Raw genomic sequence first — 16,938 nt, 5'->3', positions numbered from 1 at the left:
TCTCCAAGCAATAAACCCTGTGGCTTATCGTTTAAAACTTCCTGGCACGCTTAAGGTTCCGAATGTTTTTCACGTTTCCCTTTTGAAACCTCTGGTTCTGAATAGATTTTCAAAGCCATGTGATCCTTCAGCAGCTATTCCAGTAGATCATCAGGAGGAGTACGAAGTGAAGCAGATTTTAGACTCCAGGATGTCCAGAGGTATAGTCCAGTTCTTGGTGGACTGGAAAGGATATGGTCCAGAGGAGTGCTGTTGGATCAAGGCCTCAGATATTCATGCACCTCGACTTCTTAAGAAATTCCATCAGAAGTTTCCTGGCAAGCCGTTTATGGGGTGTTTGGTGCCCACCCCTAGAGGAGAGGGTAATGTCACAGCGCGCCGGACTCCGGCACTCACTTACCGGGTCCGGCGACGCTGGTCTGCAGAGGGGCAGTGGGTGGCACATCACCGGCACTCCCCGCCGCCTACTGCCTTCCTCTCCCCTGATGGTTGCAGGCGGCTGCGGCTCCCTATGGGCATGTGCGCCGACCTGCTGAAGATTTAAAGGGCCATACACACGCCCTTAGCAAACGTCACAGGAAGTGACTGGAATAGTCCTGCCTATTTAAGGAAGACTCTGGGAGCACTCCAGTGCCAGAGTATAGGCTCATTTACCATACTCCAGTGTTCCTGTGATATTCCGTTACCTGTGTCTGACCTTGGCTTTGTTTGTGACCGTGATTTCGCCTGACCCCTGGTACTGCATCTGATATCTGGTTTTGAGTTCAGCTATACCCTGTGACCTGTTTATGCCTGCTCCCTGGTACCGTCTAAGTCTGTTTGGTTCTGACCTGGTCTGTCGACAAAGCTATACGTCTTTTCTGCTTCATCCAGAGGTTACCAGCACCTGTATAAGGGAACCTATCCTGAGGGCCGCGACCTGTGTGTCGGATGCAGCCAAGTCCATACCTTCTTGTGAGGGTCCCTGGTGAATACCGCCAGCACATTAGACTCCGCGCCTCAGGCATAGGTCTAGCCAACTCCCTAAATACGGGCCGCATCCATAATCCGTCCGAGACTTGTGACATGCCGTAACCCATTGTGATGTTGCTAAGTGAAATACAGCAGTAATATCAATCAGTTATGTATTTTATATCAACGGTGATTTACTCAATGTTGGTAACCATTACATGTGATATCCTGGTAACAGCCAACATCAAACATTGAAATGTCATGAGTAATGTTTTCCATTTTGATTCCATATCACACATTTTCTGGCTTCCCAATGTGATTTGATTAGTGATATCACCTAATTGTGATTGCATACATTGAGATGTTTACACTGTTATGACCCATTGTGATATCATCAGTAATGTCACTCATTGCAATGTCATCAGTTGTGTCATGTTATTATGTTGTCATGCATTGGAATTTCATCATTGATGTTATCTGTTGTGATTATTGGTAGTTACCTTGTGATGTCATTATCCATAGTCATCCACTGTGATTTCTTTGATTATAATTTATACTGTTTATTTTTATAGCACATCCATATTACGCAGTGCTATATAGAGGAAACTGAATAATTTACATCAGTCCCTGTCCCACTGGAGATGCCAATGGCACTGCATCTGTAAAGTAAAATGGCTTAGAAAGGGGTCAAATCTTTTGGAAAGAGGTCTATGAAAAGTATAAATGGCAGTGGCACATATCCAAGTTGCTATCCCTTTGGTATCCCTTCAGTATCAACCCTTTCAAATAAAAAAATAAAAAAAGGGGTACAGAAAATAAAAAAAAATAAAAAAAGGATAAAGGAATGCAGGGTACAGGCAATAAGATAACACAATAAAAAGAAAAGAATTACAGATAAAACATTACATTATATTATACCAAATATAGAATATCAATCAAAGGTAGAAGATAATATATACTAATAACAAAGACCACTCCACAACTGCAACAGTCAAATCAAAATAGAGAACATAACAGAACCTTGGAGTATCAATTTGTGTTTACTGGGAGGGATGGACCCCCCCTATATTGAACTCATGCCAACTGAACCATTTTATCATTGGTGAATTAGTAGAGGGAGAATATGGACAATTCAGCGTTTCCATCAAAAAACTATGATTTAATTTAGTCTTTATCAAAGAAAGGGGGGGGGGAGTTTATCTTGCTTCCAGAATTGAGCAATGGCTGCCCTAGTAGCAATAAGTACATGTCCAATAAAATACCTATGGTTAACTGGAACGTCTTCCTGAAATATATGTAAAAGAGCAGTGGCTGGGGACAAAGACAGCCGCAAACCAGTAACCTCCAGAATCAAGCCTTCTACCTCTAGCCAGAGGGGATGTATAGCAGGGCAACTCCAAAAAATATGGAGAATCTCACCCATTTGACTGCATGAACGCCAACATAAACTAGATTGGGAAAGCCAAATTTTGTGTAATCTGTCTGGGGTCAGATAGATACGATAGAATAGTTTCATATACATTTCGATATGAGAGATACATCTAGACATTTTGAATATAGAAAAAAAATAATTGGGACCATACATGTGGGTCTAAACATATATTTAAATGATTTTCCCATTTAATAATAGCTGGTATCTTGGCTGGTTCTTCCGCTGTTAGAATTAAAGAATACCAGAAAGATATACCCCCTTTGCGGGAAATTGAGAATATACGTGAACAACCATGAGAAGGGATCGTACCAGTCAACCCTACTAAATGTGGGAAAGATTGAACCCAAAGTCTGATTTGGAGAAATTTGTAAAAATCTCTAGAAGGAATAGAGAACCTAACTTGTAATTGGGCAAAAGAAAGGAAAGTGTTATTTATAAAAAAAATCATGAAGGGTACGAATACCTTTGGGGTGCCAAGAGGATAAGTTTAAATTTGGAATTAATTGTGAGAAACCCTGAATAGAGAGATGTAAAGATGGCAGGTTAAATTGTAGGAGGGTAGACAGACTATCCCACGCTTTTAAAGAAGCTAATGTAGCTCTAGACATATTTTTTAAGGACTTTCTAGAGCTAGGTGGGACCCAAAGTAAATCACAGAGGGGGAATTTGCCTAACATATCACTTTCCAACTTAACCCAAGGTTTAGGATTGAGAACATTTGACCAGTCACTAAGTTGATCGATCAGACATGCTGTTTGATAAAGTGCTAAATTGGGATAAGTTAAACCCCCTGATGATCTGGACATCATCAGATATGTCTTAGCAATCCTGGCTCTCGTATTATTCCAGATATATTTATTCAGCACTGCATTAAATCTATTTAGCCATGAGAGAGGGAGTGTCCTGGGAATTGATCTAAATAAATACATAAGTTTGGGGAGAAGAGTCATCTTGACGGCCGCCATTCTGCCCATCCAGGAAACCTCATGATTCATCCAATCTTTTGTGTAAATAACAAATTGATTCAATAAGGGGCCATAATTAAATTCAAGGAGAGTGTCTTCTTTAGCTGATAAAGAAATACCAAAATAGCGGAGAGACTGTGTTTGCCAATTGTAATTATAATGAAATTTAAGAGAATACAGAAGCTGGGGTGGGACATTTATTGCTAATACTTCCGTTTTAGATGTATTTAATTTATAATATGAGGCCGCGGAATAACTATTAAGCAGCTGTTGTAAATGTGAAAGAGAGGTTTCCGGATGTGTTACAAACAGAAGGACATCGTCCGCAATAAGACAAATTCTATGATGTGATCCGTTTATAAAAGGGCCATGAAGAAGGGAGGAAGTGCGGATATATTCTGCTAAAGGTTCTATTGCTAAAACAAAAATCAAGGGAGATAAAGGACAGCCCTGTCTGGTACCATTGCTTATAGGGAACAAAGAAGATAAGAAACCATTGCAACACACACGTGCTCCAGGGGCACTATAAAGTGCAAGAATGGCATCTAAGAACCATCCTGTAAAACCAAATTTGGAGAGAACAGCCTTCATGAATCCCCAGTGCAGCCTATCAAAGGCTTTCTCGGCATCTAATGAAAGTGCCAGAAGCGGGTCCCCGACCTGTGAAAAATGTTCAATGACAATGACAATGTTCAATGACATTTAAGGCTCTGTGTTATCTGGAGCTTGTCGGCCCATTACAAAACCAACCTGATCTGGGTTAATCAAATCAGGGAGTAACGGATTTAGTCTGTTGGCTACCATTTTCACATATAATTTAATATCAGTGTTTAATAGAGCTATGGGCCTATAATTTTGGGCATGGGTGGGGTCTTTGCCCAGTTTAAGGATAGTTATAATTTGAGCCTTAAGCATCTCAGGAGGAAATGAGCCTGAATTGGTCCCCGCCTCAAACACCCCCATCAGCGCCGGAATAAAGTCCGATTGAAACTCTGTATAGAAATTGTTAGAGAAGCCATCAGGTCCAGGTGCTTTATCACGTTTCAAGGATTTGATGGCATTTCTCATCTCTCCCTCTGTCCAGGGGGTATTTAAAGAAACTAGTGACTGTACCGTAAGGGAGGGCAGAGCAAGATCTGATAGAAAAGCAGAGATAGTCTCTGACGTGGGTTGAGCTGTGTGTACATCATCTTTCAAATTTTAGAGGCGCGAGTAATACTCTGCAAAGGCATTAGAAATGTCTAGTGGGTTGGTCAATTTGGCTCCAGAACAATTATAGAGGGCCCGAACTGAAGCACAAGCCTCTTTTCCTCTCAGCTTCCGGGCTAAAAGTCGGGATGCCCTATTACCATCCACGTAAAATCTTTGATTCATCCTATCAATTGTGAATTTAATCTTTCAAAGTGTATATCTCTAATTCTTCTCCTTTAAGGATTTTCTGGAAAAGTACAGAGTTGGAAGGATCAGATTTATGTTGGTCTTCCAGGTCCCGAAGTCTAGTTTCTACTTCCTTTTGTTTTTGAGGTTCTTGACGCTTAATTCTAGATGCTACTTGGATTACCGATCCTCTAAGAACTGCCTTAAAGGCGCAACAAAAATTAAAGGGAGTAGTATCCGTGGGTTTATTATATAGAAAGTATTCTGATAGGGCAGACTCAATGGCCTGCCTCGCCTCAGTAGAGGATAAAAGAAAATTATTGACCTCCATGGTCTACTAGAGGGGAGAGATACACTACAATCCCACGTAATTGTCAAAGGGGCATGATCAGACCATGTGATAGGGAGAATATTTGCACCTCTAATCTGTTGGAGGGACCATTTATCCATAAGAGCAAGGTCGATCCTGGAATATGATCCATGAACCCGAGAGAGAAAGGTGTAATCACGGGTCGTAGGGTGCATTGCCCGCCAAACATCATACAGACCATACTCCAGAATCGTCCGGCCAAAAGCCCCCGATACACCAGCATGGTCAGTAGCAATGCCACCACCTGTATTATTCGATTAATCCATACATGGGTCTAGAACTAAATTAAAATCGCCGAGTAAAATAATCTGACCTGAACACACCCTCTGGGTAATTCTGAAAAAATTCCTGATGAATGACAATTGACCAGTATTTGGGGCATATACAGATGCTATAGTAACAGCTTTACCCTCCAGCTCTCCCATCAAGACAAGATATCTACCCAAGGGGTCTGCTACTTGGGATTTTAAAACAAAATTACAGTTGCGGTGAAAAATAATTGCCACTCCCCCTTTCTTTGTGGGACCTGATGCAAAATAGCCATATGGATAATGAGGGTCAGAAAAAGTGGGAGAGGCATCCTTGGCAAAATGAGTTTCCTGAATCGCTATTACATCCATTTTGTGAGTTCTAAAATAGCGGAGGGCAATCTTACGTTTCTGAGGGGAATTTAAACCCTTAGCATTGATAGACATAAGATTCACCATTTTAACAAATCTAAAAACATGCGTAAACAGAGAAAGAACATCCTATCTTTCCTGGGTTGATCAACATTGGCATAAAGATACAAAAAAAGGTAAGCAATATAGAGCCTGTAAATTGGGTCAAAAAATAAAAATAAAATAGAAGGGAATATAAAAAGAAATGACTCCACGGCGGGAGCCATAGAGGCTACTAAACAGAGTGGCGAAAATGGTAGAACCACGGGGGTAGTGACACGTTTCCCACCACCTGGGAACAATATAACAAATAACACTCAAAAATAATATAGCAAAACACACACCAAATATATCTGAAAAAACGAATACTACTTAAAAGATATAAAGAAAAACAAAAAAACTTAAGCCTATTTTAGCAATAATAGAAATAGAAAATGGTACTAAAGCATATACACCTTATATCAATCAATATTGAAAATAAATAAAATGTAGAAAATTGTTATAATCTAAATCTGTGCAACATATAGAAAAAACAATTGGAGTTTCAAAAAACTGCCTAAACCAGAAAACTTCAATAAAATGTCCAGCGACTACGATATAGGAGACATCATAAACATGGATGCAAGAATTAAATTAAGATAAAGAAATGTAGATCGTAAAACAGTCAACCGTTTTTGCCTGCTAAGAGCCAATCAGAACTGATTGTAGGAATATGTTCAGTAGATTTCGTAGTGTATGAGATCCGCCAAAGGTCCAGAGCCTTCATACCGTCTTCCGGGGAACATAGCACTTTTGTAGATCCATCGTAAGTGACAATAAGTTTTGTTGGAAACCCCATCTATATTGGATTTGAGCTTGACATAAAGCTGATGTGATGCTAGAGAAGGATCTTCTTTTATTTAATGTAGCTGGGGAGAGATCTCCATAAATTTGTAAGTTGCCCAATACCTCGGAGGAAGATCCAGCCTCTCTAGATATACGAAGTAGACGCTCCTTCACATGGAAATAATGCATCCTCATAATAGTGTCTCGCGGAGAGGCTTCAGGGGCATTGCGAGCTTTAGGGAGACGATGGATACGGTCTAATAGAAATTGTGAAGAAGGCATGTCTGGGATTAGTTTCTGGAATAGGGTCACAGCAAACTCAGGAAGCTCCGAAAACTGTATCGACTCCGGAATTCCACGGATCTTAAGGTTATTTCTGCGAGCCCTGTCTTCAAGGTCAGCCATTTTGTCCCGAAGTGCAGAGAGTTCCGCTCGGGTAGTTTCATGAGCGGATATTTGGTCACTGTGGGAGGCGACAACCTCTCCCATCTTATTTTCGAGAAGGTCCGTACGACCACCTAGTTCAGCAACATCATGCTTCAATTCCCCAACAGTAGAAGATAATTCGGCTGTGATATCTTTCTTAAGATCACCTAAGAACTGCAGCATGAGCCGCACAGTGATAGATTCATCCATAGAAGCATCATCTGAGGGAGCATGTATGAAGGAGAAGAAGCAGATTTATCTTGTGACATTCGCGGTCGTGGAGATTGTACAGAGTCCTTCGGCAGTGCGGGGGTCGCAGATGCAGTCTTGAAAAAACTCACCGGAGTGATACCTTTAGCTGGTTTAGGAGTCTTCTTAGGCCCCATGTTTACTGGATATATAACCAATTGAAAAAATAGCTTATAAGTAATCTCTGGAAAAATGGGGATATGCTATGCAGTGTGTAGTTGCGGTGGTAGTGGGAAAATATTCACATTAGAAAATTATCACTTCCATGTGGGGATATTAGAGTATATGAAATTCCTTTTGAAGCAATATATCACACTAGCCACACGATGGCAGTAGAATGGCACTGTTGAAGACCATTAGAAATTACATACACTCATAGCTATATATAGCAAAAATGGAGAATAGAAAAAAAGAGTATTGTTGGTTATTCACAGCAAGGTGGTAACAGGATGGAGAGTCAAATGTGAAACAGAGGGCGCAGAGTTGAGAGTTGAGAGAGCAAAAAGCAAATGAATGTTCCAATTTAGCTGTGGTCAGTGAAGAGAGTATGTTATAAATGCCTCAGGAACTATGTGATCACCACTCTGCACTCAGACACCCAGCCCAGCAAAGGAGGGACAGCATAGATCCCAGGCCAGCTGACAGGTCACTCACCGCGGGAATAGCAGAGAGGGATGTGGGGAGTAGCGCTCACAGAGCCGGAATCCGTCCTCCAGGAAGGCTCCTAACAGAGAGGTGAGCAGGCAGCCCCGAAGCAGTGCGAGGAAGCACCGATGTCACACCCGGGTAGGCCACTCAGCAGGCAGGGAAGGGAGATGACCCCGCTTGAGATCCACTGCGAGGTTGCGGAAGTGCCGCGTATGAGGCCACCGGGGAGTCCCGCAAATTGAGGCCGCGGCTTCTGTGCGTGCAGTAGGCCTCACAAGCGGGAGCGTCCGGGTGCAGTCCAGGGGCACCACTCCACTTCCAGAGGTACAGGCGGATGTCAGGGCAGAGGGCTGCTGTATATAATCCCCAAAAGGGAGCCGAATTGCACTGTTTTTGTGCTTTAAAAGCAGGAGCTCCTGTCTCCTGCTTCCTCCACGTTCAGCAGCTAGGCCACGCCCCAGTATCAACCCTTTCAATCAAATTAACTTTTTCTCCCATTATAATACTGCTTGGTTTAGTCTAATATATGGCTATTGTTAATCATGAGAATGAGCAGGCATGGGGTGGCAATTTTGTAGAAGTAATGGATAAGAGCTCCCTTGAATGCATTCTCTACACAAGAGTTTCCCAAACTCTGTCATTACACTCCAGGTTTTAAGGATATCCATACTTGAGTCCTGAAGGTTGAGTCAAATGGACAGAGGTACTAATTAAGTCACCTGTTTTCAAGCATGGATATTCTTAGAACCTGAACTGTAATGGCGGAATTTAGGAAACTCTGCTCTACACCCTTTTATCTAATTTCAGTAATTTAGCTCTGTTCTCTGTAAACTGATACCTAATATGTGCTCAGATCCTCACGTGGCACATCAGTGTGGGCACACACATTGCAGGTTCAAAGGTGCTCACCTTCAAAGTGTTTTTAATACAGAAGTACAATTATACAGTTCTCTATACTGACATTACATTCAATATAAAATAAACCAAAACAGATGATACTAAGCTCAAAATTATTAATTTACAATAAGATCTCAAATAATAATGGAATAATAATCATAGGTAGATAAAACTTAAACAGTAGGTGCGGGATCATGGGTGCGAATAGACCTCTCCACCACATCCCATAAATATTCAAGTTCATATCAGGTGAACTGGTGGCCACACCATGTCTGATGTCTGGTGGCCACACTATTCGTCGGAACTCTCCAGAATGCTCCTCGAACCAATTCTGGACAACTTGGAACCAATGATACGGTATATTATTCTGCTGGAATATTCCATCATTGTGGGGGTACATGTAGTCCATAAAAGGCTGCAAATGGTCATCTAGCAGTGCAACGCAGCGGTTACAGGTCAATGACATGTTCAGGTGGACCAGCGGGCCCAACCCATGCCACGTGAACATACACCACACCATTATGGAACCACCACCAGCCTGCAAGTTGACAACTGTAGTCCATGGCCTCTTGGCATCTGCGCTACACCCGAACCCTACCATCAGCCCGAAACAACTGGAACCATGACTCATCGAACCGCACCACATGTTGCCAGCCCTCCAGGGTCCAATTAGCACTGGTTAGGCACTGTGTCTGGTGCTGTAGTGTTAATAGGGGCACTCTGGTGGGTCTTCTGCTCCCATATCCCATGGAAGCTAAAGAACGTTGCACTGACCTGTTGGATACGGTATCTTCTGCATTGAATGTGGATGTGATATGAGCCAGTATTACTTGTCTGTTACCACAGACAATTCTGGCCAGATGCCGTTGATCACGATCATTAAGCACCTGTGATTGGCCACTGCGCTGTCCACGGAGGGTGGTAATGCCTTTTGTGAACTATTCCCTGTACACACATGACAGCGTAGATCGAGGAATGTTGAATGTACGCATAACTTCGAAAATGGAATGTCCCATCCGTAGGGCAACCACTATCATGCCATGTTCGAACTCCGATAATTCAAGCCGCCTTGCCATGAGCAGCCTAGTCAATGTTTAAACTGACTCACGAGATGTCAGATGAACTGATGCAGGTCTGGACATTTCCAAGACGTCACAGTACAGTGACATATTGCTATACTATAACTGACTTCAGTATACACCATGCTCATTTGTGGAAACTGAGTAATTACCCATGATGTGCCAGAAGATGGCGATCATGGCTCACTTTTAAAGCCCTATATCTTTTATCACAACTATAATGATTTTTGCTGGTTTAGTGTGTAATAATGATTTCTGAAATCTATCAGTCAACTTTATTAATATCTGCAGTCTGCCCCTGATATTAAGGATTCCTTGTTGCAGCAATAAGGAATCCTTATTTATCTGAATGTATTATTACTGAATTGCCAGGAAAGGGGCTCCGATAGGAGGCCATCCCAATGAGCAGTAGACGTACAGTAATCGCATTTGGGATCAATTTACTTTCTGCTTCGGCCAACTGCTGTACTACTGCTCTACTGTGCAAGCACTGATGTCCTCCGGTGCATGTGTGAGTGGGCAGGACTAGGGACGGTTCTTACGGAGCCTTCTCCTGGTAAATTCTGTGAATGTATGCCATAGTCTACAACGCATTCCAGAGCCTGGTAAATGCTACAGCTTAACAACCACCCATTTCTATGGGGGCTGCTTCTGCTGACGGAATTGGAGAGAATGCGGTAAATATCATAGATATCTGCTGCGGTCTCTCCATGGTACATCAAGGGGGTCCTTAACATTTGCGGGTACCATGGTAATCCAAGGGAATCCTTCATATTTGCAAGTACCCCCCGAAATATATTATTTGATAAATAGGCCACTATTACAAAATACCTCATTTATTGTGAACTTAATTGTGAGAAGTGACATAGACATATCCATATGAGCCGCCTCTGTGGGTGCTGTAGCACCCCCAATATTTGTGTAGACACTAGCCATGTCTGTGCATGGCATATGAGTGTGGGGTATTTTGTGTATCCCCACTCATTTTAAAATGTTGACTCTTATGGATATATGCCTGGTTTTACAGTTGCAATTGTATGAGCAACAGACTGATATCACAATAGACAACATTCCAGACCTAAAATTAACAGTTAATCAAGAGTGGGAAGAATGGGAAGTGCATTCCGTTGGTTTCTGTTGGCTCCAACATGCATTAATGGACTTTGTTTTTATGTGCACACATCACATATTGAAATGTTCATACTGTTAGTTTACAGCTACAAACTATTTTAAACATGTTTTCAACAAGTTGCCGGGGTATTTCGCCTAGAGCCATGATTGGATGAAGCTGGCACTGAAAGGGTTACCCTGGTCACATTCCTTGCATTACCTCATTCCAGCTGCTTCCATCTCCTGGGGCAAAACTCTGGAAAGCATGAGGGGAGGAGCAGGCAGTACGTGAGGGGTCCTACTGCCAGCCTGCTCAGTCACCATTACTTAATCAGTTAAACTCTGGCCAACCACACGTGATTATAATATGTAAGGTAACTAGGTAGTCACATGACAGTCCCCACCACAACCATGCTACACGTACACGCACTCAGTCCACCAACATTATGTAAAGGCATAGGTACAAATGTGAGTGGTGAAATAGATTGCAGGTCTTGGTTACATTTATTGTTGTGATTCTTATAAGACCTCCTCACTATCTTGTATCATCACTTTCTGAACCTTATTCTAATTAAAAGACAGCAGTGGGTGATTTAGTAAAATTGTAAGTTAACCCCAGCTTGGTATATATCTGGTTACATTGAGTTACCCAATCAGGTTAGTAGAAAATAAAATTGTTCAGCTTTTTTTAAACTTGGGTAGGTGACAAAAGCCGCAAATGCATCAAGCTGAGGGAAAACGACACCTTTAATAAATCACACTCTATCCTTGTTGCATTGTGCAGACAATCACAATTATATGTTATGTCTAATGCCATAGTTTTTCTGAACTAAATGTGTTTCTTAGAATAAATATGTGTTGGTGAAAAGATCATGATCAAATCTGGGGGGCAAAATGTTCCAAAAATTGGTGATAAAGCTTTAAAAAAATGGTCATCAATCTGTTTATTTTTGGTCAAAGTGTTCAGAAACAAATGACTGCACGTGAGGCTAGTGTAATACATAACATGCTGCCTTGCTTTCTATTACATTTGATCACAGTATGGCATGATTTTACTTATGACTTATCTAGCCAAAGAGTTACCTTCATTATTTTCATCCTTAATGATATGACTGCAACATAATTTGTATGAATGAAAACTTAAATTAATGTACAGAGGAAAAAGGGGAAGAGGCTGGACTGCACACCCTAATTTTAAAGCAGTATAAGAGGTGCTACTATGCTGAGACTTGTAGTGCCATACAGAAAAAAAGAAAATGTTCTTAGCACATTTGGCAAAAAATGAATGCTCACCTACCACATCAAGGTACTGACACAGTATTAGGGATGTTAGAGACCCCCCTGATGAAGTTCACCTTTATGTGGTAGGTGGGCATACATCTTTGGCCAAACATGTGCTAAGATCTTTATTATTTATAATCCATGTTAGGTGTATGGTTTATTATAATTAATTTGATTAGCAGTGTAGTTAATGCTTAGAGTGTGCATCTGCATTTTCTTTTTTTTTTAGATTAATATACGTCAGTCCCTGCTCCAGTGGAGCTGAATATTAAGTTTGCTCATTGCTAGCACAAGCCAGCACCAACTTTTTTCGACAGGCAATCAACCTACAAGTATACAAACAAACAAACAAAAAGTAGAATAAACCAGCGCTGAACAAAAAGCTATATATTACAGTTTCAGATATCGGGATTTCTCCTAGTTCTGAATATATATAGTATGTTGCAGGATTCTAGGAGAAAAATAGAAAACCGAGACTTACATAATCATTCAGTCTTGATTGCACATCAAGGTTTCTTTTTTATCTAAATGGTCTTATAGTGACTCTCTATGTATATATGGCAACACTTACATCTATGTTCTGCCCCGCATTCACATAAAGCATACTTGCCGACAATCAGTTCCCACAATCCGGGAGGGAGCTGATTGTCAGCTAACAGCGGGGGCCGTGCCCGGCCATGATGTCACTTTTGGGGACGGAGCCGGGGTGGAGCTGCGTGATCGCGTCATCGTAGCCCCGCCCCCTCTTCACAATGCCATTATTTTTGGCATTGTGAAGCAGGGGGTGGGGCCACGATGACGCGATTCAACGCGAATCACGTCACCGCCCCCCCCGCTGCGGGGGTTTTTAGTTTATTCTTGGGGGTGGTCGGGAGGGTTACCGGCTGCCGGGAGGCTTGCCTACCTTTCCGGGGGGCTGGGAGCGGCACCCGAAAATCGGGAGGCTCCCAGCCAAATCGGGAGGGTAGGCAAGCCTGACATAAAGGTATCTTTTAGTTTGGATCCCCCGATGGACACAGAATAGCAGTTTATTTCTAAAAATGGCAACACTTACATAAATATTCTGCCCCGTATTTACATAAAGGTATCTTTGAACTGGATCCCCGACACGAAGGTCACAGCTGTGGTAATTCTGTCCTCCCCAACCCCCTCTCCCTTTCCCCTCCACTCATCTTCCTGTCCCCCACCTACCTGGCCGCTGCAGCCGCCTCCGGCTCCGTCTGCTGATCTGACACTGTGTTCTCCCGGCAGAACACAGTAAAGTTAAAAAGAAAAGTTTCTTTTAACTTTACTGTGTTCTGCCAGGAGAACACAGTGTCAGGACAACAGACGGAGCAGGAGGAGGGACCAGGGAGTAACAGAGTGCGACGAGGAGGACCTGCTCACGCTGACAGCAGGTAAGTGTAACCCGCTGTACGCCACCTGAGAGTGGCGTATAGTAACACCATCAAATTCCGAAAATACAGAATTTTTGGAATTTGATGAATAGCCTAATCTCTACATCCTCATACTAATGTATGTGGAGTGTGGAAATTAACGCAGGCAGACTTACCCAGGAGATATCAGTGATATCTCCTGTGTTAAGTGTCTTCATGAATACTAAAAAAACGGTAATTAAGGAAAATGTTCTTAAAACCGTTATTTTAGTGTTGATGAATAGGCCACATGGTCTGTAGCTGGTAGGATATACTCACAATTGTAGTTTAACAACAGCTAACAAACCTCAGTTGAGGTTGTGAATTTTCATCTAATAATATATTGAACTAGTATTTTGGACCTATCATTTGCTGTTCGCTAGCTATTGTGCCTGGTGTTGCAGGGTTTGTTTCTTTTTTTCCTACCTTCCCATCTCTGTCCCCCCTCCATCACCCCATTTGTCTCTCTCTCTCTCTCTCTTATATCTCTGTCTCCCCTTACCCATCTGTCTCTCTCTGTCATCTATCCTTCCTCGCCGATTATCTCTCTCGCTCTCATATCAGTCCCCTGTTCTCTCCCGTCTCTCAATCATCTGTCCCACTCCTCCCTTCTCTCCCTTATCTGTCCCCACTGACCTTCTCTTAATTTCTGTCATCTGTTACCCCTCCCCCGTCTCTCTATCTCATCTCTGTCCCCCACCAGCCTCTCTCTCTCTCTCTCTCTCATCTCTGCCCCCCTTTCCCCTTTTCTCTCTCTCTTTCAACTCTGCTTCACCCCCGTCCCTCTCTCCTGTTCAACAATTTCATCAGTTATGTGGATCACTCATAACATGTGTAAGCATTTCTAATGAGTGAGTCTGAGATATGTGTTTTGTTTGTGGTACCATACAACAGTCAGTGGTGTTTACATCAAACACAGACTGTAAAGTGACAATTAGGAGGTGATTGGTTGGTACTTTATCTCTCTCCACTTTATCTCTTTCTTCCCCACTGTGTTTTAAGCTGCCGCCTTCACCTATGACCTGACTGATGGGTGCAGCCTGGGGTTCCAGTAGGTTTATCTCTCTGCCTGCATTTTCTGCCGCGATCATAGCTCAATGCATATGACAACTGCACAATGGATCTTAGGGGCATAACTAGGTAATTGAAGGCCCCATAGCAATATTTGTAAGGGCCCCTATGTACCACCCAATGGTGAAAAATGTATATAACACATATAACTTTGACAGAGAAGATGGCCCCCAAAGCTCTGGGCCCCATAGCTCCTGCACACCTTGTACCTATGGTAGTTATGACCATAGATCTTGGATAACAAAGAAGTTCCCCCGTTGTCTTAACACCACCAAACAACAACAGAGGCTTGCAGTTGCGGCATAACACTGAGAAGATGCTTCAGGACATCACTGACATCCTCCCTGCCACCACCAGTGTCAGATTAGCACTGTTCTAACATACCACAAAGCAGTGTGTAAGTGCTCACAATATTGCAGTCTCTCCATGACCCCTCAATGAAGTGGGACTGGGCTGCGAGGGGCAGGAAGAGCTGCCAGGAAATGTCGGGTATGTAGCCTATGAGTAGCTGAGCAGAGGTTAGCAGAGCCATGACAGTTGGAGGGAGATGTCAGCAGGGGACATGCGCATACCATTCTGCTCCACTGTGCTTGCTCTTGACAGACATTAAGCAAGTTTATATAATAAAGGTGTCATCAGTCTACTGCTTTAGAACTTAGCAGTGCTTACAGTTTGCCAAGGCAAGTGGTACAATGTACACTTTATTAAGTGTCACCCCAATTTTCCATGGAGGAACTAGAGGAGATAACTCCATATATGCAGCAGTCCCATTTCCAACAGCAGCCACAGCCGCCATAGGTTTGGTTTACTATACACTATAGGCAATGAGAAAAGCCAGTGCAATATGGACAGTGAATTGAGAACAGGTGGCGTATCTATAATGGGTGCCTGGTGGGGCTCCGTGCTGTAAAAAACGTCTGGAAAATAGCCATGGCGGCCATTTTCCCATCGTTTGCGCATGCGTAGTACAGGGAAAATGGGCGCCGTGGTCATTTGCCAGGTGACCTGCGCATGCACTATAGACTCTGGGCACACTCTAGTGCCCAGAGTCTATAACTCCGGTGCTGGCCACGCACAGCTCAGTGCGCTGACGGCTGCCGGAGAGGAGGGGGCCCGTGACGGAGACTGCACACGGGCCCCCACCTCACTAGAAACGCCCTTGATTGAGAACATGTTATTTATTTCAAAATAAAATTCTAAAGGGCCTGATTGCTAATCATCATTGTGATTCCATGTCTAGCTAGTGATCCTAAAATTGGATTTTACATATGGGCTGCTCCTTTACAGGTGCCAACGGGCCTTTTTAGCAGTTGTAGATTGATTTAATCTAGGGGCTGTAAGGCAGCTTCCCCAGTAAAGTCTGCCATCTCTGTGAGCCAGTTGCAGTCTGTGACTGCACTGGCTACACTGTGACTGGCAGTGGCTTCTCATTGGAAGCGCTACCTGCCAGTCACATACAGGATAGGCAGACCCAGGGAGAGGTGTTTTCTCCCCCTGGAACTGCCAGGCTGGGCTATGATTAACAGACTGTGCTTCCAGTGGAAAGCCTTTCGGGCAGCCCTACCCAGCTTCTAGGGGCAGCTGATGCAGTCCCTGGAAGCTGGTGTTTTGCGCATGCATGGTCCCATCACCGCTTGTGCGCATGTGCCAGTCCTGGCACCTGCCTTTTCCACTGTGCAGGCACCTGGATCTGGCTGGCCGGGACTGTCTCCTCCTCTCCGGACTACTGCAAGTGCAAACAGCAGGTTGTAGATAGATGGATGGATGGAGAGAGAGATAAATCTGTGATAAATAAAAGTTCCATCAAGCAGAGTAAAAAATTGAGAAACTTACATATAATGAATTGGGAAAAATTGATCGGCATATTTATAAATTGTCGGATTTTAGACCCGATAATTGTAATTTCTTATTGTGGCTATTCACGGCGATAATGATATATCGCCCAAATGTATCAAAATTCACACATAGGGACAGGGTCTCTGAAAGGAGCCCTTCCCTGTGACGTGTTTGGAGTGAAGTGATCGCATCAGCGGTCACTTCACTCCTCTATCGGGACCCCCGCAGTGCTACTGACCACACATGTGCGGAACCATTGCCGGGGAGGGCTCCAGAGTAATCCTCTCTCTGTAAGTTTTGCAAAATGTAGCCCATAGGCTACAGCAGCTAATGCCATCTTCCGGTGG

This window comes from Taudactylus pleione, unplaced genomic scaffold (assembly GCF_031769625.1).
Source record: "Taudactylus pleione unplaced genomic scaffold, aTauple2 ptg000019l, whole genome shotgun sequence".
Classification (NCBI taxonomy): Eukaryota; Metazoa; Chordata; class Amphibia; order Anura; family Myobatrachidae; genus Taudactylus; species Taudactylus pleione.
This window is presented reverse-complemented; position numbering follows the sequence as displayed.